Source organism: Callithrix jacchus, chromosome 14 (genome assembly GCF_049354715.1).
Source record: "Callithrix jacchus isolate 240 chromosome 14, calJac240_pri, whole genome shotgun sequence".
In the NCBI taxonomy this organism is placed as follows: domain Eukaryota; kingdom Metazoa; phylum Chordata; class Mammalia; order Primates; family Cebidae; genus Callithrix; species Callithrix jacchus.
The window spans coordinates 91650414-91674096 of NC_133515.1; the positions used below are offsets into that span (position 1 = coordinate 91650414).

The following is a 23683-nucleotide window of genomic DNA, read 5'->3' on the forward strand; positions in this document are numbered from 1 at the left end:
GCTTATATTTCCATGTAAGAGGGCTTCAGAACAGCAAATTTCCTCTGACACTAAGGCAAAATCATTGATTCTCCAAGTCTTACTCCATCAAAAGTGATTAGCGGGGGGCCCCGAGGATTCCGCTCCACCACACTCACCTCCTTTATGAAAGGAACGTTGTTATATACACAAATCTCAACCAACGGCACCGGCGAAAAGCAAAACGTCTAAAAAAAAAAAGTAAATTGGCCTTTGGGAGAAAATAAGGAGGAAAAGAATAAAATGAACTCCTGGCTTCCTTGGTTAAGAGCGTCTTCAGAGCTTCTCGACACGCTGAGAGGGAACCACAGTGCAAAATTGCTGCAATTTAACGGAGCGTCTAATTAAAAGGAGCGACATGAAAGGCCCGTTCTTCCTACTCTCGGTTTGCTTCTTTCTGTGCAGGGATCAAAAGTGTGACAACTCCGGGACAAAGAGTTACATCCCCCAACAATAAGAGGGGGCACATCAGCTACTGAATGACTGGTTTTTATATCCTTCTGGCCAACAAATGTCGCTGAGGCTTGTGAGGTACTCCCTGCTGTTTTAGGAGCTGGGGGTCACAGAGAGGAATCAGACACTGGCAGTGCCCGTGGGGGAAAGAGAGAGAGTTTAGACAACTAACTACAATGTGGTGTGTGCTAAGGGAGAGGGGCACGAAGCCTGCTTGAGGGCTGAGGGCACCAAGGAGGGGCTCAGCTCCAGCACCTGGCTTCTCCCTCCCCCCGCATCAGCTAAATGGACATTTCCTGAGGTTATTCCCTGTCCCTGACTTTAAAAAGTAATACTTGGCTGGGTGTAGTTGCTCACACCTGTAATCCCAGCACTTTGGGAGGCCAAGGCAGTTGGATCACCTGAGGTCAGGAGTTTGAGACCAGCCTGACCAACATGGTGAAATCTCATCTCTACTAAAAAATACAAAAATTAGCCAGGCATGGTGGTAGGTGCCTGTAATCTCAGCTACTCAGGAGGCTGAGGCAGGAGGATTGCTTGAACCGAAGAGGTGGAGGCTTAAGTGAGCCAAGACCATCCCATTGCAGTTCGGCCTGTGCAAAAAGAGCAAAACTCTGTCTCAAAAAAAAAAAAAAAAAAAAGAAAAGAAAAAAAAGAAAGAAAAGTAATGGTTTTAGGTAGAAGGAATGAGGGGAGACTTCGTAATGGGTATGGGGATTCCTTTTGGGGCGATGAAGACATTCTGGAACTAGGTAGTGGTGATGGTCCCACAGTCTAGGAAATGTACAACACACCCCTGAAGTGTATACTTTAAAATGGCAAATTTTATGTTATGTATAGCTTACCACAATTTTTTTAAGTAGCATTTTCTGAGGTCACACTCAATTTAAGCTCTGCTCACAACTTCAAGGGTTCTGCCACAATTCCTGAGACAGGGCTGAAGGGTGTCCCTAGATAGTTAAGCCTCCCTGGAGGCCTTCCACGTGCTTGGGTTCTGCACAGTCTTGGCTCCAGGCGAGGCTTAAACATCGGGGATGAAAAAAGCCCATCAGCCACATCCCAGCCATCCCTTCCAAAGGCCACCAGAACTGCTCCCAACAGCATATCCTCCTGAGCTTTGCTGGGTCTAATTTTCAACTCTCTCTGGTGGTAGAGTGATAAAGTGCTTCTTCTCTGGAGGAGAGAGTCTGCTACTGCTTAGAAGTTCATTTCTGGAAGGGCGGCTGGTGGGCTTGGCGCTGTCTCCTTCCTATCACCCCTCGGAGCCTCCAACACCAGCCTCCTGCTTCTAGTTACATATGGGTCCCCTCCCCTTGGTGAAGGGAGTTCACCAAGCCAAAAATCTGGGCATGCTGGCAGGGGTGGGGGTGGTGGTGGGGAGCCTGGGGCGCAGAAAGGGAGGAGGTGGAAATAGAGCTTTCCTAGGATTTGGCAGAGACCCAAAACCAGATCCTTCCCTTGGATTTGAACTTAGCCGCTCAGCATCGAGCTCATCATCTCAGCCTCCCTGCTTCCCATGACTGTGCAAATGTTTAGCTTCACCTTTGTGCAGCCGGCAGTCCATCTGTTATCATGCTGGCCAGACCAGGGCCTGGTGGCACAGGACTGACCCAGGAGTAGGTATAATCCTCTCTTCTAAATGTGCTTAATGCCATCGATAATCTTGTCACATAAATCTCCTGGTTAGCAGTGAGCTGCAGCTACCGCTGCTAGACTCCAAGAATCTTTCAGTAACGGATTCCACCTCCTGTAATCCATCTCCTTTCTTATAACTGATTTCAGCTGCCATGTTGCCGAGCACGTGGGATAACTGCCCTAACCTTTACAGGTGGGGTTTCTTGGGGAGCAGGCACTTGCAGATTAGGCTGATGGAGCCTGTTCATTCAACCCACTCGGTGTCCCTCTCATGCTTGTACCCACTCTGATGGCTGTTTCCTGCTCTTGGGGTCTGGTACTATGATCTGTGTCTTCTGCAGAATCTCCTTGTTTTAAAGGCTGAGTAGGCTGGGCGTGGTGGCTCATGCTTGTAATCCCAGCACTTTGGGAGGCCAAGGAGGGTGGATCACCTGAGGTCAGGAGTTTGAGACCAGCCTGGCCAACATGGGGAAACCCCTTCTCTACAAAAAATACAAAAATTAGCAGGGAATGGTGGCATGCGCCTGTAATCCCAGCTACTCAGGAGGCTGACTCGTGAGAATCGCTTGAACCTGGGAGGCGAAGGTTGCAGTGAGCCAAAATCGTGTCATTGTACTCTAGCCTGGGCAACAGAGCAAGACTCTGTCTCAGAAAAAGAAATAAACATAAAATAAAACTAAAAAGGCTGAGTAAAATTTCCTAGATCAAGTGCGGTGCCCCTTGACTTCCTCTGTCCCTCATGAGCATCCCCCCACCCCCGCCAAGGCTCTGTGCTCAGAGTAGGTTCTCCAGCACTGCCAGTTTGGGATTACAATGTCGCCAAAGGCTTGGAAGGACATGATGAGCTCAGGCTGTTGCCATGTTCCTCCAAAGAAATTAAATTCAAGTTATTAAATCATTTCCAAGACATAAATTACCAGCATGAACACCGCTGGGCAGAGCCAATACTTTCCAAATGTAGATCCTCCCTAGTCCCAGAGTTTTTGCCATTCTAAACCCCAGAGGGTGAAGCTGGGAGGAGGGTGCCTGTTTCCAGGAGCAGGGTACACAGCTCTGCCCCCAGTCCCTGAGCGGTGGGAGAATAAACATCCTCTGAGCAGCACTGCCGCCTGCCCTGGTATGGGCTCTGGGCACCAGCAACAGCTGCGTAAACAGTGGGCTGCCATCTAATTTCATACCCAGGCTCACGGGAGCAGCTAGAGAAAAACACGGTGCAGACCCGGGAGGCTGGCTGGAGCCTGCCTGGGGATAGCTCGTCTTCTAAAATAGGCCCGTAAGCCTCAGCTGACATTTGGGTAGTTTTCTCCAGGCGGGCATGTGGGTTTGTGGAGCCCTTCTGTCTCTAGAGGGCTCACCGTGGATGATAGGAACCAGTCCCTTCTTGGAATTCTGCAAAATGACCTGCTGGCAATAACACAGTCAAATCACAGTCTTTAACGGGAAGGAGTGTCCGAGTCCATGAATCTGCCCACTTTTTCTCCTTTCAATTATAACGAGATAAAGAGGAGAAGAGATGGCAGCAAAGAGAATTTTCTTCTGAATTAAAGTCTGTGAGAAGAGGGGAGTGGTTGGGGCTTGGAGCTTTTATTTGGCTTATGTGGTTTTTTGATTTAAAGAATTTCCCGGATGCTCTCTGAGTCTGATCAAGAGCTTTCTGCGAGGGAAATAACCAGTAGAGCACGTCTGTTTCCATTTTCTTACTCCAGCTTCATAAAAGTCCCGATGTCGGCTCCCTTTAAATGGAGGCCACATTGAGCGGCTGATCCCACTCACAAGTCTGCCCCTTCTTGGAGACACCACTGCACGTAAATGACGCACCCAGTGCCTTCCCTTCTGAGAGGGACATGGGAGTACTAGAGCTTCTTGATTTAATTGCCCTTTGAAACTTTTCCAAATTGGAGTCCATATGTTAAAGGAAGCAGGCAGGTGGTCATTAGGAAGCCTGTAGAAACATTTTTTGACACCGAGGAAGAAGGTGTGATGGTGTTTCATTTCAACTCAGCAGAGATGAGGTCAGCAGGTCAGCCTGCTGCTCCTGGATTAAACTCAGGGCATCAAGGGCATCTTTTGCAAAAATCCAGCCCCACTCAGACAGACCTTGTTGAAGGAGATGCTAGGAAGAGACACTTCCATGGGGTGTCCATGGGGTGTATCATTCTTCTGGGGTTGTGACAGCAAACAACCACGCAGTGGGTGGCTAATGGGACAGAAATGCCCCCCTCACAGTTCTGGAGGTCTGAAGACTGAAGTAAAGCTGTCAGCAGGGCCACACTCACCCTGGACGCTCCAGGGGAGGGTGCTTTGCCTCTTCCAGTTCTGGTGGCTCCTGGCATTCCTTGCTTTGTGGCAGTGTCACTCGTCTCAGCTCTGGTTTCATGTGGTCTTCTCTGTGTGTCAAATCTCCCTCTCTGTTCTCTTATAAAGACACTTGTCATTGGGTTTAGGGCCCACCCCAATCTAGATGGTTTCATCTTGAGCCTTACCTGAATTACATCTGCAAAGGTCACATTTAGAGATTCCGAGTGGACGTGTATTTGGCTGGGGGGCGGGCACTACTATGTAGGGAGTGCCCTGAACATCAAATTCTGCTTTTACATCAATTTGAATGTTTTCAAGAAGAGATGGGTTCCTTTGGAAGTGGCCCACCTTGCCACCCTAAAATATAGCTTAAATCCCTACCTGGAAGGAACAGGGAGTGGAACTGGAAAATCGTAGCGAGTTCAAAGGTGAGTCAAGAACAGGGCTGGAACACAAAGCCAAGACCACCCAAGTTGATAAGCATCTTGTGAAGTTCCTGGTAGGTCACGACGATCTCGGGTGGCTGAGAAAGCAACTGCCAAGCCCCCAGGACCCCTGACACCCCCCACTCCTGGCTCAGCGTTGGCGTTTAGAAATGTTAAATAACAATAATAATAATAACACATCTGAGTGTGACGCTTTAATAGCCAATCTGTCATTTTCCTACTTTATTTCTGAGATTTTAAGAACGGAGCCCTTCCTGCACAAAACATCAGGGTGCATTTATATTAAAAAAATGAAACTAATTAAAATGTTTGAAAACCATAAAGCACGCCACCATAAAACAGCAGCAGCCCTATTTTTTCCATTCGAAAAAGATTTTTCTTCTTCATTTTGTGGCCTGCCCTGATGAGAAAACTGTGGGTGCTAGGAGTTGCCGGAGGCGTGAGGCTGGCGGGAGCTGTTCTGCCCCTGAGCATGGCCTTGGCTCCTAGACCCTGGCGTGGCATCTGAGGCCATGAAGCTGGAGCAGCCAGAGGGTTGGACTCGGATGAAGAAGGCTGGAGGACAGGCTACCCTCCAGTTAATCAGAATGCAACTTACTCGATGAGTGGTTGTGCTGCGGGAGAGTTTTTCAAAGGCGGAGCTTGGAAGGTGAACACCAGCACTGAAAAATGGCATGGTGGATCCTGAACCTCAAAATTTTTTTTGAGGCGGAGTTGCATTCTTGTTGCCCAGTGCAGTGGCATGGTCTCAGCTCGTTGCAACCTCTGCCTCCCAGGTTCAAGCGACTCTCCTGCCTCAGTCTCCCAAGTAGCTGGGATTACAGGCACACACTACCATGCCCAGCTAAGTTTTTTTTTTTTTTTGTATTTCTAGTAGAGATGAGGTTTCACCGTGTTGGCCAGGATGGTCTCAAACTCCTGACCTCAGATGATCTGCCTGCCTTGACCTCCCAAAGTGCTGGGATTACAGGCATGAGCGACCTCACCCAGCCTAAAAGTTTTAAAAAAGCCCCAGCACAGTACAGTGGCAGGTGTGTGTGGCCACTGTGGAAGGTAGATCAGGAGTCACTGCCTGGGACTTGGCGCACCCTGCACTGCAAGTGGGGTCACTGACATGTGGGAAGCTGCTTTCTCAGAAGTTCATCCTCAACCAGCTGAGCCACAGAATCTCCTAGGTTAACAAAGCATGAGTATTTATTGAATGAATACATGAAAGAGATAATGGTGGGAAGGAAGGCAGGGTGGGGAGCGGGGTCGGGAAGGGAGGACCAGTCACGTACACGGAGATGCTGAAGTGTACCCAAGCCGTGTCACAGTGCCAGGGGTGTCTGACTTCCTCAGAAGAGCATGGGGAAACCAGCAAGATGCCATTGTTTAAATGCTACACCCCTTATTTTCTCACGTCAGTCCATTTCTTTAAAAAAAAAAAGCCTCCAAGAATTTATCCTGAAGATGAAATTTGTATTTCATCACAATCACCAGCATTTATTGAGCACTTACTATTTGCTTAGTAATGGGCTAGATTTTTTTAAGTGGAATTTCTTTTAAGGTAGTATTATTATTATATCCATTTTACAGATTGGAAAATGAGGTCACAGAATGGTCAAGCAGCTTACCAGTGGTATAAACCCAAGGCTGCCTGTCTTTAAGGCCGGTGTTCTTTAGAATTTGTGTTCTGCCTGACATGGAACCAGGGGTCACTCCCACACAGTCCAGCTGAACTCATCTGCATCAGGGTTGGGGCATGCAGCTGATGTTTGACTGAAATGAAGGATACGATGGGTATGGGGGTGCAGAGGTGACAGATGAGGCTTGGTGAAGCTGGCTGAGATGGGATCGCCAAGGATCTTAAGCCACTTTTCCTTTAGGGCAAGTATGGAGTAATTACACATTAAACAAAAATGGATGGGTGTGAGGGAGTGGGCAGACTGGAGGCAGGAGGCCAGGGGAGGCTGTCTCTGTCTCCTCAGTGAGATGTGATGGACTTGGACTATGACGGCAGAAGTGGGACTGGGGGGAAAAGGATGGACTCCAGAAATCTATGAAGGTGCTCACCGATGGGCAGCAATGAGGATGGTGAGGGAGGGAAGAGTCTTGTGGCTGCACCTGCGAGGTGGGTGGAAACCTGAACCCTGAGCTGGGCATGCAGAAGAAAGCGCAGCTTTAAGGCTGAGGATATGGAGCTCCGTTCTAGGAATTTTATATTTGAGGTTCTGGGCAGGTAACTAAGGGCAGACATCTGGGAAAAAGAATTGGGAGTTAGAGTAATAGGCTTTGAAGTAAAAAAGGTCTGAGTTCAAGCCCCATTCCTATAATACCACATGTGAGCTAGCGCGTTGAGCAAGTTCTGACTTTCCAAAACTCAGTTTCCTTGTGTGTAAATGGGTGTAACTGTAGACTTACCACATGGGGTTGCTCTAAGAACGGAGACAGAACGTAAAGCTCTTGGCACAAGGCCTGGCCCTCCACAAGTGGCTTAAAAAACAGAACGAAAGAACAGCAGTAACAAAAACAACCAGAACCACAAACACCAACAAACAGAACGGGCGCTGGAGCCCAGGACCACAGGGGGCACCGGTTCTGGGTTTGAGAACATCAGAGAAAGGAGATGACTGCCCATTTCACGGAGGTGCAGCAAGTGCTCTGCAAAACGCCTGACTCTGGGATTCCTTTAATTAGTGAGGTGCTACATGCATGCCAATACATGCCTAATTGATCTGTAGACTGTTGAGTACGATCGCCGAGACGCCTGCCACACAAAGAACGAGAGGCAGCCACGGGGCTCCTCCGAAATGAGAACATATGACTGTGGAAAAGTGAAATACGACTTTCAAAAGTGCACAGCTATTTCTCAGTAAAGCGAGTGGATTTCCATGACTACAACTTCTACCCACAATTCAACTTGATAATTCAACACATATTTACAGGCAAGCGGGAGATGCCAGCAACGCAGAACCTAAGAGGACAGGTCTTTTGTCTCAAGGACCCTCATTCTAGAGGAAAAGAGACAGGCAGAAGGGAGGAGGTCACACAGTGAAGACCATGGGAACAATACAACAGATCACACTCAGAGAGTCTCTTCTAGATGCCAGACACTGATGTAAGTGCTTTGTATTATTAATTCATGTAAATTTCCTCACAACCCAATGAAACGGATAGTATTATTATCTCATTTTATAGAAGAGGAAGCAACTTGCTAAAGGTCACACAGCTGGGAAGTGGAAGAGTCCGGATGTAAACTTGGGCAGTTTGAATCTAGAGTCTGGGCTCCTAATCCCATTGCCGTGCAGGCCAAGAGGTGTGCCGAGTGCTTACGCAGCTGGTGCGCAATGATATCTCAGCTAGGATGAATGCGGCTGGCTAAGCGACTGACAGTTTGACCTGCATGCAAAGAAACCTCCTGGTCCTGCCTGCCTCTCAAACCACAGCAGCCTCTTCCTGTCTCTTGTCGCCCTCAGGCACGCCATAGGACAGAAGTCAAACTGGAAATCCAGGAACAAATACCCCAATGACAAGGAGGAATCACATCATTTACCGAAGTGCAGCGGCTTCAGAATGGCCCACGAGGTCAGCCATGGTCACAGGAGGCTTTCTTCTGCTCCTGGAGTCCTTGGATTGGACAACGTCAGATCTCCACGGCATTCTGAACAGAGGCAGGATGAGCATCTTTCCGCTCCACCCCTACTCTCCTTACAGAGTTTCCTTGGGGGCAGCCACTCCTCTGCTCCAAGCCAATTTCTGGCCTTTGATAACAAATGACAGAGCCGACTCTGGCCAGGAAGCCCTATTGATCTTTCTTTCTTTTCTTCTGTGACGGAGTTTCACTCTTATCACCCAGGCTGGAGTGGAATGGTGAGATCTCGGCTCACCGCAACCTCCGCCTCCCAGGTTCAAGTGATTCTCCTGAGTCATTCTCCTGAGTCAGCCTCCCGAGTAGCTGGGATTACAGGCACCCACCACCGTGCCCAGCTACTTTTTGTATTTTGAGTAGAGAGGGGGTTTTGCCATGTTGGCTAGGCTGGTCTCAAACTCCTGACCTCAGGTGATCCACCCTCCTTGACCTCCCAAAGTGCTGAGATTACAAGTGTGAGCCACCACGCTTGTAATCAGCCTTTAAAACAAGGAGATTCTGCAGAAGACACAAACCATAGTACCAGACCCGAAGAGCAGGAAACAGCCATCAGAGTGGATACACCTGTGAGAGGGACACCAAGTGGGTTGAATGAACAGGCTACATCAGCAAGTGCCTGCTCCCCAAGAAACCCCACCTGTAAAGGTTAGGGCGGTTCTCCCACATGCTCAGCAACATGGCAGCTGAAATCGATATAAGAAAGGAGATGGATTACAGGAGGTGGAATCTGTTACTGAAAGATCCTTGGAGACTAGCAGCGGTAGCTGCAGCTCACTGCTAACCAGGAGATTTATGTGACAAGATTATCCATAGTATTAAGTACAATTTTTACTCACTACAACCTCCGCCTCCCAGGTTCAAGCAATTCTCCTGCCTCAGCCTCCCGAGTAGCTGGGATTACAGGTGTACACCACTATGCCCAGCTAATTTTTGTATTTTTAGTAGAGAAAGGGTTTTGCCATGTTGGCCAGGCTGGTCTTGAACTTCTGACCTCAGGTGATCCACCTGCCTTGGCCTCCCAAAGTGCTGGGATTACAGGGGTGAGTCACTGCACCTGGTCCTCTTTTTTTTTTTTTTTTTTCTTTTGAGATAGAGTCTTGTGCGTTGCCCAGGCTGGAGTGAAATGGAGCAATCTCTGCTCACTGCAACCTTCACCTCCTGGGTTCAAGTGATTTTCCTGCCTTAGCCTCCCTGGCAGTTGGGATTATAGATGCATGCCTCTACTATTGCCACACTCCCACCACTCGGCTAATTTTTGTATTTTTAGTAGAGACAGGGTTTCACCATGTTGGCCAGGCTGGTCTCAAACTCTTGACCTGAGGTGATCCGCCCACTTCGGCCTCCCAAAGTGCTGGGACTACAGGCATGAACCACTGCACGGGTCCCTACTGATCTTTCACGGGGCCACGTGGAGACACCAGGTCTGAGCTAAAGAGGATGCACTGCAGTGGGGTCTCCTGGGAAACTCCCAGCTACCTTCCATCTTGGGCCTTGAGGATCTGGAGGCACAGCCAGCAGGTGGTGGAGTCCTTCAGGACAGGAGAGCAGGACTGAGAGGTCCACCTGAAGATGGGTGGTGGCCAGACACCCTGGCTCTTCTGCCAGGGATAAAGCTGCTGGTGCCTGACTGTCTGACTGTGGGTATATCAAGGCTCAAGACTCTGCCACTGAGGGAGCCATAGGGTGGTGTGAGCGGTGGTGGGAAGCTGCTGCCAACTCAGATGCCACCAGAGTTCCTGCAACTGGAGGTGAGGGACACAGAATATCTGGACTTGGGAAGATTTTGTAGGGAAGACATATAGTCCATTGCTCGATGTAGCGGTTACTAATTTCTGCTCAGTGCTTATTTTATGGAGCCATTGGCCATGCCCCGTGCAGATGTCCCCGCTGTGGCCCTGTGAGTGGTCAGATCAATGGGGCCCTGTCAGCCTGGTGATGGAACTGCTGGGATCTCAAAAATGGATAATCCCAAATTCCAAGCACCAGTTTCTTCCTCAATTATTTACAAGGAACCCAATGTGGTGCATGGAACCTAATTCATAATGCCTTTTTAATACCATTATAACACAATATTCACAATATTCCCTTCTAATCTCAGCAGACGACAAGTTGCCACTATTGAATTCCCATTAATATGAGTTATGGGCACAATATATTTTGCCCAATATCATCTCCTCAGCCTAATATTGTGGAAGAATAAAACTCACACGCTCAGCATATTTATTTTTCTTTTCTTTCCTTTTTGTTTTTTTTTTTTTTTTTGAGATAGCATCTCACCCTGTTGCCCAGGCTGGAGTGCAATGGCACTATCTTGGCTCACTGCAACTCTGCCTCCTGGGTTCAAGTGATTCTCCTGCCTCAGCTTCCCAAGCAGCTGGGATTACAGGTGTGAGCCACCACATCCAGCTAATGCTTGTATTTTTAGTAGAGATGGGGTTTCACTATGTTGGTCAGGCTGGTCTTGAGCTCCTGACCTCAGGTGATCCGCCCACCTTGGCCTCCCAAAGTGCTGGGATTACAGGTGTGAGCCACCACACCCCACCCCCTCTGCATGTTTCTAATGGAAGAGGCGATGTGATGCGGTATAGCTAAGGCCTTACTTTCAGCCCAGCTCTTGTGGGTGCTAGAGGAATGGACCACAAACATATCCCTCCATGGCTCTGGCGTCCACCAGGGAGTCTGTCTGCCAGGCTCGGCGCACCTGGCTGTGTTGAGGTTCCTGCGCCGGGTGGAGTGCACAGGTTCTGGAGCTCCGGTGGGTGAGCTGCTGGGGCCTGCGTCTTTTCCTCTCTCTCTCCTCCTCTACCACTTTCTTCTCAGGATCAGACTCACCTTCAAAGCAGGGGCTCTTCTGCCCAAGGCAGGCCTCTGTCTCCACATTACCGCAGTATCATAATGAGGCCCTGAGCCCAGTTCTGGGGCTCTGTGACCCTGGGCATGATGCCACCTCCTGATGTTATTTAATGAGGGTAGTGATGGCCCGATCTCCTGCCATTGTGAGGGTGGAGTGTGCTCACAGGCAGAAACACTTGGAGCTGTGGTTGCTTCCCAGTGAGCACTCAATACATATCTGCGATGGTGACAATGACAATGATGACGCTGGCAGCAACCCCAAGGACACATCCCGGGTCCTTGCTGGCTGGCAGTCCAGACCTGCTTCTCAGAATGGTTGCTGAGTGCACAGGGCTAAAGCGCACACTTGTGCAGGGTACATACTCTAGCCCAGAGCACAGGACCCTTGAGGCTGGTGAGCTGTATAACCTGCCTCGGAATGCGCACAGCCTTTGCTTCACACTTGGCCCTGCTCTCTGGGGTGCTAGAGAAATGGACCACAAAGACACTCCTCCACAGCTCTGGTGTCCACCACAACCCTCTTAAGGGCCTCACCTGTCTGCTGTGCTTGATAGTAACCTTGTGGCCAGGCAGCCCCGAGCCTGCGGAGCTGCTGCTGCTGGGGGAGGAGTGGGGAGGCTTTCTACCCAGACCAGGCCACCTGGTGAGTCCCGATGCGGATCCTCAGCCATGCCGACTTCACATTTTCCCAGGAACCTCCCTTGGGCGCTGGCCTACCCGTCCACCCATTCCTCAGGAGTCCTTCCTCGTATCCAGCCAAACACATGCTGGTCTGCGTGAAGAGCCATCACCTGATGGGCTTCTTCTCTTCTGCTCCCTGTGACCAACACTCCCATTTCTCTCCATCAAGGACATGACGTGTGCGTCAAGCTCTCCCTGAATTTATGCACAGACATTTTCTCTCTTCCCATGGTGGGCATTCATTCATTCACTATTATTTAGATTTGAGTTTTATTTTTTCACTGTGGTAAAATATAATGACATAAAATTTGCCATTTTCCCTATTTTCAAGTGTACAGTTCTGTGGCATTGACGACAGTCCCAATGCCATGTGACTATCACCACTATTTCCAAAGCTTTGCATCATCCCAAACAGAAACTCTACCCAGTAAGCAATGACTCCCTGTCCCTGCCCTCCGTGCCAGCCCGCGGCCACCTCTAATCTACTCTGTCTATGTGAACCAGGGTATTTATTTTACTGAAGCGCTTTCAGCTAGCTCTTCCATTCAGACCCCACAACAGCCTGGTGAGGGGGACATTCCTGTGCACAGCTTATAAATAAGGAAACAGTCTCAAAGAGCTTCAGCATTCCGCCTTTGAGTCACTCAGTCAGTCAAGGATGAATGTGGGTCCTGAATGCCACCTCCAGACCCCAGCCTGGGGTGTTTTTCATCAATCCAAGCAGCCTCCTCAAATAGGGTCTCTCCCTCCCCATCCCAGGAAAGACCTGATAGTAACAGGGCTTGAGATGAAAACCATGACCACAGCCACCATTTCCTTCTTCCCTCTCTTCCTCTGAAGTGGTGCTGAGCTCACAGGGAAGACAGCGGCACATCGGGGCTGCTCTGCCCCCGACACACACAAATGTCCTGCCAGTGATTCTGCCGCACCTCCACTTCCCAGCCCAGGTTCAAATCCACCGAGAATGACTGCAGGACCAGCAAGAGGGAGCTGCTTCCCCGAGCCTGGATATATTCAAGCCTGTCCAGCAACCCCTATGGATGGTCCTGATGGCTGTGACTACCCTTCTGCAATGGAACTGGGCCGACGCCTCTGAAAGCAGGGGCTAGAGTGGAAACATGGCAAAGCACTATGTCTTGGGGACAAAACAAGAAACCCTCAGAAAGCAAAAGAGAGGCTGGGGCTCTAAGGCTCAGCGGTCCCCAAGCATCCTGCACCTGAGTGCTATCTGCACCACCCCACCTGGCTATTAAGGAAAAAAGGTCACTTGATCAGTCAAATGAAGAGGACTGCGGCTGGCTGGCTCTGAGGTCTGGGGCTGGACCACGCCATCCTTAGACCTTTCGGTCCTGATGTTCGCTGGTTGTTTCAAACCCTGATGAGCAACACTGTTCCTGTGGGGAGTCTGTGGCTGCACCTTCAGGTGCTGTCACCAGCACTGGGGAAGGATGTGCCTCGAACCTGTGTGTATCCAGTTGCTCTTCCAACCAGTTCCACCAGGGCTGTCCTGGGCTGGGACCACCCAGAGCTCTGGGTGATGAATCCCACTCTGCTGAGTGATCTGGGGGGAGTTCCTTAGTCTTTCTCATCTCTGAAGTGGTGCTAATAATAATCACTTAGAGAGTTATAATGAGGATTAAAGAAGTTCACATTGCTAAGTGCTTAGAGCAGTGCCTGCAACAAAGTAATTACTAGATGAGTGTCTTAAATAAAATAAATAAATGCAAAAAGCTGCAGAGAAACTCTTGAGAAGATGCAAATATTTGAAGGAAAGGCTGTGATGCTGTGACTCCAAATGCTGAAGGAGAGATGGGAAGGTACAGTAATGACAGCAAAGCCCACTGACGTGAACTCGGTTTCCCCAACACAGCTTCATCATCCGGGCTCAGGCTCCAATTCGAGGGCTTCATGCCGTCTCACCAGTCGGGTTACATCTTCATCATCCTCATCATGGCACCCACAGAAATTATGGTGTTTGGAGGCTGCTCCACTACCTCCTCTCAGTGAGTAGTAAGTTGAGATAATGTCAAAGGATTCATCTTCCCAAACTCAACAACAGTGGCTACATACATTCATAAATATTCATATGCATGGATCCATTCATTCTGTCCCCAAGCACATATTGAGAGCCTCTATAGACTGGGTATCACGGGCAGCTGATTTTTAGAGTTCACCGCCTCATAAGGAGACAAATGAATAAACGGGTAAGTCTCATATAATATTAAGGTATTATGATAGGAATGTAAACAAAAAGTGTTTTAGGAACAAGAGAAATAACAGCAAAAAATGTTTTCCCATCACAGGGGGTGGTAACCCTTAGGCTCTCAGTTGTAGGGTGAACAGGAGTTTTTCTGGGCAGACAGGAGGGGAAATGAAAATGCTAGGAAGAGAGAGTGGCAGGAGCAAAGGCCCCGGGGCACGAGAGATCTTCCTGCGTTTGTGAACTTCAGTGTGGCTAAAGTGGGAGGTGGGGTGAAGCTCTCCAGTGACCTCCTGGCTCACGTACCAGTGTGTTAATGGATTTCCCTCAGACAGAAACACAGACCCACAGACACATGGGAGTGCGGTGGTAGGAGGCTGTGTCCTGGCGTTGATGTTCGGGGAATCAACAGATAGCAGGATCCCTGTATGCAGCAGCGAGTGCTGGGATGAATGAGTAATAGGAGAGGGTGCTCACAAAGGTCACCGTGGCTGCTTTTAGCAAACCCACATGCCCAGTGAGGTCTGGGAGAGAGAGCAGGCACCCACGGCTGTTGCTTGGGAGCCATCTATGCAATGGAGGTGGTTGCCTTTTTATTTCTTTTTCACACAACTAGAAAATGTATTGGCTCACACAACAAGAGGATGCTGCAGAGCAAGGCAGCACCAGGGCTCCGGTTTGGTACACCCGGAACTCTCTTGTTTTCTCCACTGCTTATGTGCTGGCTGCATCCTCAGGCTTGTAGCAGGAAGGTTACAGCAGTTTGGGGCACCATATCCAGTCATGACAATGTCTGGAGGGAGAAGGATGACTTTTTTTTCTTGTGACTCTTCCTTAAAAGCAAGGACACCTGTTCCAGAAGCCACAGGCAGGACTACCCTCCTATTCCATTTCAGAACTGTGTCACACGACCCTTTCCTAAACTAATGATGGGGAGGGGAGCAGATCACCATGGCCGGCCAGAATCATTCTCAGCAGGGGCTGGGGTTCACGTTTCCCTGAGCATGCGAGGTGGTGGATACCTGAACAATTTGGGGGTTCTGCTGGGAAGGAAGGAGACAAAATGGGCAACAATGCCCACTAGAGACCACAAAGTCACTTTGTCAGGCCTGGCTCATTCTTCCATTCTGCCCACAGCCAGCACAACTCAGCAGGCATGCTCAGCCCATGCCCCCATTCCTCCATCCCCCGCCACCCTCCAGCCTGAGGGCTACTTCTAACCTGAAGTAGGGATCCTTTAAGTAGTAGGTGAAGAATCTGGGTCGTGTTCACCATTAGTCTGGTCCTCAGCTGGGTTTGTTTTCATCTGTAAAGAGGGTGTCCTATGCTGAGTCCCCTTGTCCTGCCAGAAAAGCCTCCTGAGGGCAACGTCAAGGCAGGTGTGGTTCTAGAATTGCAAAGATGACCACAGAAACACCAGAGCCATGGCCCAGGGCTGGCCCGAATGCTGGGAGAGCTGAGCAGATGCACTCTGGACAAAGGAAAGAAGCATGACACTAGGAGGCCCTGACCTCATGGCTGGGAAGAGAACCGGCTGGGGATGCTCCAGACAGATCTGGCCATCCATGAAGCTGGACTCATGAGCTTCTTCTTTCTGCCCCAGGTGACTCTTGGTCATTTGAATCCGTGTTTTTAAAATAAAGTAACAAATCTGAAAGCATGAGCAACTGGGACATCATAACAGGACACCCCCCCATTCCCTACCCTAGCCGAGCCTCTTAGGCAAAGGGGGCTCAGGTGGGTTTTGAGTCTTCACCCTTCCACTGGTGTGAAAAAATATAAGATATGGAATGTGAGTGACTTCCTCTATCCATCCACAGCTCTATCTGGGCAGGGCAAGAATCTTACCTGCTGGCAGCCCAGGGTCAAGGGAGCTGGGGGAAACTGTGTGGCCCTCTAAGGACAAAGGAGGATAGAAGCAGGAGACAGGGTACCACAAACTTAACCTTGACACTTGAGCCTTGGGGAGCAGGTCTAGCAAGGGTGGCTCTGTGGCTGGCTGAAGAGTGTTTTCTTAAGGGACTGCAGCAAACAGCAGGCAACAATTGTGTTTTCTTAAGGGACTACAGCAAATAACAACCAACAATTTAAGTCAAGGATGGAGGTGCAGACAACTGGCCTTCTGCTATTTGAGACATGCACCTTGCACCATTCCCCAGCTCCTGGACTCCTTTACATGGTGTGACAAGGGTACAAAGTATTCACCCACCTTTTACAGGAAGCAGAGGAGGGAAAGCTGGGCCTGCAGAATTTTGCTGCCATCAATAGGAAAGGTGTGTGACAGCAGTCTCTAAGTGCATACAGATGCCTGGCCCACTCGCTCTGCTCAGTTCTCGGGGTTCTTTATTTACCAGAGGAAAATGAGGTTTCTTGCCTGTGGGTTCTAGAGAGGCAGAATCACAATGCAAATTAATATGCCACGATTAGTTGAGACTGCATCTGGAGCAGTACATGAAATTCTCCTAAACCTGCCTTTTAGGGTAGCAAATAGAGTGTTGAAACTGATCGGTAATCCATTAAGTTACATCAGCTCTTCTCTGCAGAGACTTCCACAATGCCTCTTCCTGGTGGTGCTGTGCTTTTGGAAGGCTCGGGCCAGTCTGGCTGGCTGTACCATGAAATTAAGAAGAACAGGGATAGGGTCAGTCTGGGTTTGGAGGGCATTCCCTCAGTGAAATTAAACTGTGTAGGGGCTGATGGTAGATAAATGATAATGAGATGCACTAAGCTCTCCTTTTTATGTTTATTTCCCCAAGTTATTTTTAGTATTACAGACAGTTCCTAGTTAACAAATGGGTTGGGTTCTCAAAGTTCATTTGTAATTTGGCAGTTTAGATTTTGGAACATACTTTCCCTATAAAAAAACAATGTTACAAATGGTGATGAGACTCCCAGGCTAGTTCTCCAAAGCCTATTTAACCCATAATGTAGCTAAAATACTGTCCTTTCTTAAGGAAAAAAAATTGTTTAATTGCAACATGAGTAATTAAATGAAACAGGGAAAACCATTAGAACTGAATAAGAAGCAGATTTATGTTCATCTTGAGTGATGCTCTTTGCAGAAAACCTAATTTAATTTAAGAAGAGGCCCTTTTAAGGGCTTTTGGGGAACGGCAGGGGATTTATCCTATTAGGGAGAAAGGCATTGGGCCATCCGAATCTGCAGCTACAGAATACCGCATCATGTAGCAGGCTCCCTTTCCTGATTTCAGAGGCATTAGGAAGTCTCCCCATCAGAATTTGTTTTCCCAAGTGGATTTCTACAGGGAGAAATTCCCTGGTCAAAGTCCATGAAGGTGGCCTCCTTGGGGTGATTTTAAAATTCCAAATCAGTAGGTTAGCATCTGTCCTTGTGCAAATGGTGGGGACAGCAGTGTCCCAGTCCCACCAACCCTGGGGCAGTGACAGGATTGAGCACTGGAGCCTCTGAACTGAAGGCCAATGTCAGTGTACCTGCGAGGTGCCCTGAGAGCCAACTGGACAGTCCGTTTCCTAGCAGCACAATCCTTGCTGGGTGTCTTCTTTTAAACCTCACTGGCCAGCGCTTTGAGGAGATGGATGTGTGTGGGTCCTGCGTGTCCCACATCTATACTAGGGCATATGAGAGAGTAATGGGCTAGTCCTTTCTGCCTGAGGCATGCCAGCCTTGGCCAGAACTGAAGGGTGAATGACCGTGCCTAAATAAACATGCTGGGAACACTCTGGGGCTAGATTGCAAAAATTATCACAATTCTTCCCAATCTTAGATGCCTGTCCCTTCGCAATATGGTGTTGCAGTATTTCCCATCAAGAGGTGGGGTCTCCTGGCCCACTCCTTGAATCTGGCTTGGCCATGCCTCCTGCTTTGGCCAATGGGATTTTAGCAAACATGCCTCAGGAAGAGGTTAGAAAAGCATTTGTGCACGGACCTTGCTTTCTTGCTGTTCTTGGTATCCTGAGACCACCATGTGAATGAGCCTGAGCTAACTAGATGGAGGATGACAGGCCACCAAAGGACTGAGGCAACAACAGGTGACCAACCACAGATGTGTGAGACCATCCCTGATCATCCTGCCACCAGCCAACCTACAGCAGACCGCAGGTAAATAGGACAGCCCCATAGAGATCAGCTGAGCCAGCCCAGACCAATACTGACCAGTCAAACCACAGAACCGTGACGGCTTTAAAACACCAGGTTTTGGGCGTATTATCAAGCAGTAAAAGCTAACTTACATACACAACTAGCTCCAGCCAATGAAGTCTTCTGATATCTTTATTTTGGAAACCATGTATGGATTTTTTTTGCCCAGACCAAGGCTCGTCTCTTACAAATGTGGCAAAATACATCTTCTTCCCTCTTTTTGCCTCCTTAATCAGAAATTTAAGTTTGGGCCTCTCAGCCCAAACTGCTTGAAATGGGTGCTTTGGAAATCATGACATTTTTCAATTTTGCACACACTTTGTGACTGACAGGTGGGTTTTAAGTCAATGAATACACAATCAAACTGTAATTGCAACTTAAGGTGCCGGCAAAACCCATTAGCTCAGTACTAACGTGCACAGGTTGTGTTATCTCACAATGCATTATTGTTCCCTGATAATTTATCATGAGGCAAATCACAATTCGTGTTCATGGAGAAAGCAACAGTCTTCTGGATAAAATCGCTTGCAGTCTGGAAATCCACTATGAAAGGGGCTTGAATGATTCTCCCAACTGAGCCCACTCAGCAAGGCAGCCTTCGATTTTCAATGTCAATACAAGAGGAATGAGAGTTCTATGCAAAAGCAGATTCATGGACCCCAGAACCGCACCACAGGAGGGGCTGCCACATCGGCCTTGCGATCATTCACATGATCCGGATGGAAATCCCACATTATCTCCCTCAAGGGGACCATACCTCCAGAGAAGCTGGGGTGCATGGGGAAGACATCATCTCCAGCATCATCTCTATGATATGATGACACATATCTACCCTGACATCCCCAAATCCTCACAGATGTCAAAGCCCCAGGCATTTGAGTGTTGAGGATGAACCCTGTGGATTTCATGGCCCCTTTTGGTTCTCTTCGGGCCTCCGACACAGGCGAAGTCGCTCTGCTTCCCAGCTAGATTTATTTTCAAGGGCTTAGCTCTGAGGGACGATGGGAATGTTTCAGATGAGTGCTCCTGACCACAAGGAAAAAAGCCCCAACACATTTCACAGACATCAGCAAGGATTCTGCGGAGTCCATTCTTTCAGGAACAAAATTGCATTTTATGAAGCTGTCCCTTTTCTGTTTCATCTGTCAAGCAGGTTTGCTGAGAATAATTTAAATTTCATGCAGCAGCAACTGTGGGGCATTGGGCCTGGCTGTGGAGTCTCAGTTCAGCTTCTCAGGAGCACCCTATCCCTGCGGTCCTGACCATATACAGCCCAGACACACAGTGGTTTGTCCAGGGACGGGATGCCATCCCAGTTCCTTAGCATGACCTCATGCCACATCAGACAGGGGATGGGGACGGCCCAGTGCACCTTTCTTTAGCCTCCCAGCACCAATCACCAGGAGGGACAGGTTTCCCCACAAATGCATGAATAATTGAGTAGACCCAGTCACTGGTTTAACTTTCCAAATAACTTTTATCAAGTGCTTACCAAATGGCAGGTAGTGTTTTAAGCTTTTCTATGCATATTAACTTAACCAGTTCTGACATCATCCCCATGAGGATGACACTATGTTTATTTCCAATTCTTAGAGACAAAGACACTGAGGTTCAGAGACACACTCAGCTTCTAAGCGGTGGAGCGACAATTTAATTCCAGTTCCGTCAGCCACAAAGCTTGAAGCTCTTAGCAGTGGTGAAATGCTGAGTCAACGTAACCTTTAGCTTAAATTTTCTCGTCTATACCACAGAGGTAAATGTGCCCATTTTCTGGCCTGAAATCTCTGGCTTGCTATCAGCTGGGTGGATGAGGGATGGAAAAGTTACCATAACAATGCTGCAATCATGGTTACCATGGTGAATGCATTCTGCCAGGCAGCCTGGAGTGGGAAGAGGAGCTGGCCCAGGCTGGTTCTGATTCTAACTCCCTGGGTGACCTCAGCACGCACATTTTCTTTGGGGCTAACCACTGTGACCTGTAAAATGAGGAGCTGGATGACATGGTCACTCTGCTCCTCTTGGGCTCTTGAAACTTGTGTCCCGGGGAGGCCATTGATTGGTCTGAGCCACAAGTGTGTGTTGGGGGCTGGGGGAGCCCACCAGACCCTCCCTGTACTTCAGCAGCCCAAGAGTCTGCTTGTCCAACACGCGAGGAATCTTTAGGCCACAGACAAATGAAGAAGTAGAAAAATCAACTCAGGCCTGAAGGTAGCAGGGACAGAAAGAACTGTCATCACCTCACTGGCCAGCTGCTGGGAGCACAGCCAGCCTCCCCGCCCAGAGAGCCTGGCAGAAGCTGGCCCCTGCCTGCGAAGGTGACCAGGCCCACAGGGCTGGACGGGGAGGGTGATGGCATGTGATGCTCACCCTGAGCCCTGCCCAGCTAAGAAGGTATGCTAAGGCTGGACAGTATTGACACTAGTCCCCCAGTCACCTTCTTTGGGGACAGTTGCTGAGTTTCTGAGGGTGGCTCTGGCCTACATGTCTCTAGACCCTTCACCAAGGAAACCCCGTGGATTCATTCCAACAGCTATCCCCACATTCTAGCTGGCCGGGACACAGCTCTTCGACCTCACCCACCCACCCACCATCCCCTGGAGTGTGGTTTCAGCTCTCTTTCCATATTGGGCTTTCCTTAGAAGAAAGGGCCCCAGAGCTTGAAAAAAGCTTTAAACTCCCTTCCATTGGTCACCTGGCTGTATCAGTCTCGGTCTGCAGCCCACTAGGTGGCCTCTTCCCCCCCAGCTCCTTTTTACCTACAGAGCATCTGGAGTCCCAGCCAAGGTGTAGGTTTGAGATGCCTTCTTGCCTTGGCTGTTTGGGGCCTGGCTGCTGTGTCTTGTCTGAAGACCTGCCTTTTCCTCTAGGTGAGGTTAGAAATGAACATCTTTTAGGTTGGGCAGGTGGCTCACTCCTATAATCTCAGCACTTTGGGAAGCCAAGGTGGGTGGATTACTTGAGGTCAGGAGTTCAAGACCAGACTGGCCAATATGGTGAGACCCTGTCTTTACTGAAAAAAGCAAAAAAGGATATGAACACCCTTCCCTAAGCGGGTAGAGCCTCGTCCCATATGCCTTACCTGAATGACAGTGACAATGGTGGTAAGAGGAGGACAGCACCCATATGGGACATGACTTACCACATCAGGTTCTGTCCTGCGCTGAGTGCTTCACACAGGTTTGAACCCACACAGTCCTCCCAACCACTCCGCTCACAAGTACAATGACCTCTTCCCATGTTAAAGAAGTGAGGCCCAGAGAGGTTAGGTAACCTGTTATGTCACTCAGCTAGCAAGTGGTAGAATGGAATTCAAGTCCAGGCAGTCTGTCTCCAAAGTCTGGCTCAATCCACAGCACTAAGCCTCCCGTGCCAATAACTTCAGGGGGAGAGACATTCTTGGGTCATTTGGTCACACTGTCCAGGCCACAGATTTGTTATGCACAGGGAGCCGTGAGCTCCCCAAGGGCAAGAGCCAGCCAGCCCTTGGCTGCTCAGTAAACACCCACATTGCTGACCAGGGAAACCGCTAATACCTGGGCCTTGGCCTGCCTGTCAATTGATGTGGTCTTGGCATGGGGTCAGAAATATAGGCTAAGGGGACAGGCCTCTGGGCAGGCAGGAGCCAGGCCAGAATAGCAGGAAAGCACAGTGGCCCAAATCTGCCAGGGGTACCCAGGAAGCCAGCAGTTGCTGCCCTCCCTTCCCCCTCCCCACCGGCCCAGTACTGCTGGGCACCGAGGGATCGGGGCATAATCCGGGGGAGTAAACAAGGCCCTGCAGGAAAGAGGCTGGGCTGGAGGCAGAATCCAGTTACTCTGCCGTGACATGCCAAGGAGCAGGCTGTCTTTGCAGGCATGAACTTTCACCCCCTCTCCCCGTCCTGGCTGCCCTGCCCAGTCCTTGCCCCAGCTGTTGTTTTCTGTCTGAGGCTGGGTTCCTTTCCTCTCATGTGGCTGTGGTTTGGGGTCAGGCCAGTCAAGGATGGTGAATATTGAGCCACTCTGGAGCAAAGCAGGAGCTCTGTGGGCAGTGCAGCCCTGTGGGGGGCCCCAGCACTGAGCCCCTCCACTTTCCTTGTCTGGCCGAGCCCAAACGCCTGTCCCCCAGAGCAGCCCAAGGCCATACCTAAAAAGGCATGCATTTTTAAAAGGACAGACACCTTCAAGAGGGCCTCAGGGCCCAGCCTCTCTCTCCCACCTAGGTCCTCGAGCAGTTGGTTCCAGCGGCTGCCATTCTCCATATGGCCAACAGCTGGCCCTGCAGAGCACCTGCCAGATGTGGCCAGAGGGGCCAACGGCTGGCCCTACTGGGCAGAGGTCGCCGAGTCAGACCAGCGCTGGGACTGGTGCCCAGGGGAAGAATGTGTTTGGCTGGCCTGGGGGCAGCGTGCCCAAAAAATCTTCCATCTCCTCTCCCCTATCCAACATTCTCTCCCTCTCCACCTCAGTGGGGTGGTGTTTTCATAACAGGAAAATAAAATCAATAAGGCACTGCAGCAAGATGTCAGTGCGCTCCGAGCCGGCCTCCAATAGCTCCATTGTCTCGGCCTCCGCCGGGCTCTGCGGCCAGCAGCACTCACAGTTATTAATGGGAAGCACGGCTGAAAGGGAGTTTTGAAAATCATGACACAAAGGCGCAGGACACCTGGAGTGTGGCTTTCCAGTGCCTCAACCACCTCACAATGGCCGGGTTGGGGCTCCCCACCTTTAACTTCTCCAGCAACTTTTTTGAAAGCAGGAAAAGAAAAGCCTAGACACACACGCGTGTATGTGCACACACACACACACACACACACATGCACTCATGCACACACATGCGTGTACATGCATACAGCCCCAAGGGGGCTCCTGGGAGGTGGCTCTGAATGGCCCGCAGAGGCAAAGGCAGCCTGCATAGCCCCTGCTCGGTAAGGAAGCAGGATGGGGATCGATAGGCTTCCTGATATTGCTGTGGCCAGGGGCCTGTCCCTCCAGGACTCAGGCTGCCTGAGGGGCTCTGAGCAGCCAGCACAATGGGGGACCAGCCCGAGGCCAAGCAAGAGCCTTGGCAATGCCATTTTCCACATTCCGTTCAGCAATACGGGCTGGCCTCTGCTGCTGTTCCCAAGGCTGGAGCCACCTCTTCTAGAAGAAATGGGAATGACCTGGAGCTGACATCCCTGAGGCCAGCTGTGGGGACAAGTCCTGGGTCCTTGCACAAGGGTCCCACAGCTTTGGACCAGCAGCCTTGGACCAGCCCTTAGAAACTTGCTGTGCCTCAGTGTCCTCAACTATAAGGCAGGGACGGTATAAGGAAAGGCTCAGAAGAGAGCCTTTACTAACCAGTGGTTACTAAAGGGTGGGTTCATC

The 23683-nt window shown here is 49.8% G+C and overlaps 1 protein-coding gene across 6 annotated transcripts in view; it reads right to left on the reverse strand.

Annotated features, from left to right (window-relative positions):
• KLHL29 (kelch like family member 29) overlaps positions 1-23683 on the reverse strand; it is a 316146-nt gene that overhangs the window by 119402 nt on the left and 173061 nt on the right. The window lies entirely within an intron of this gene.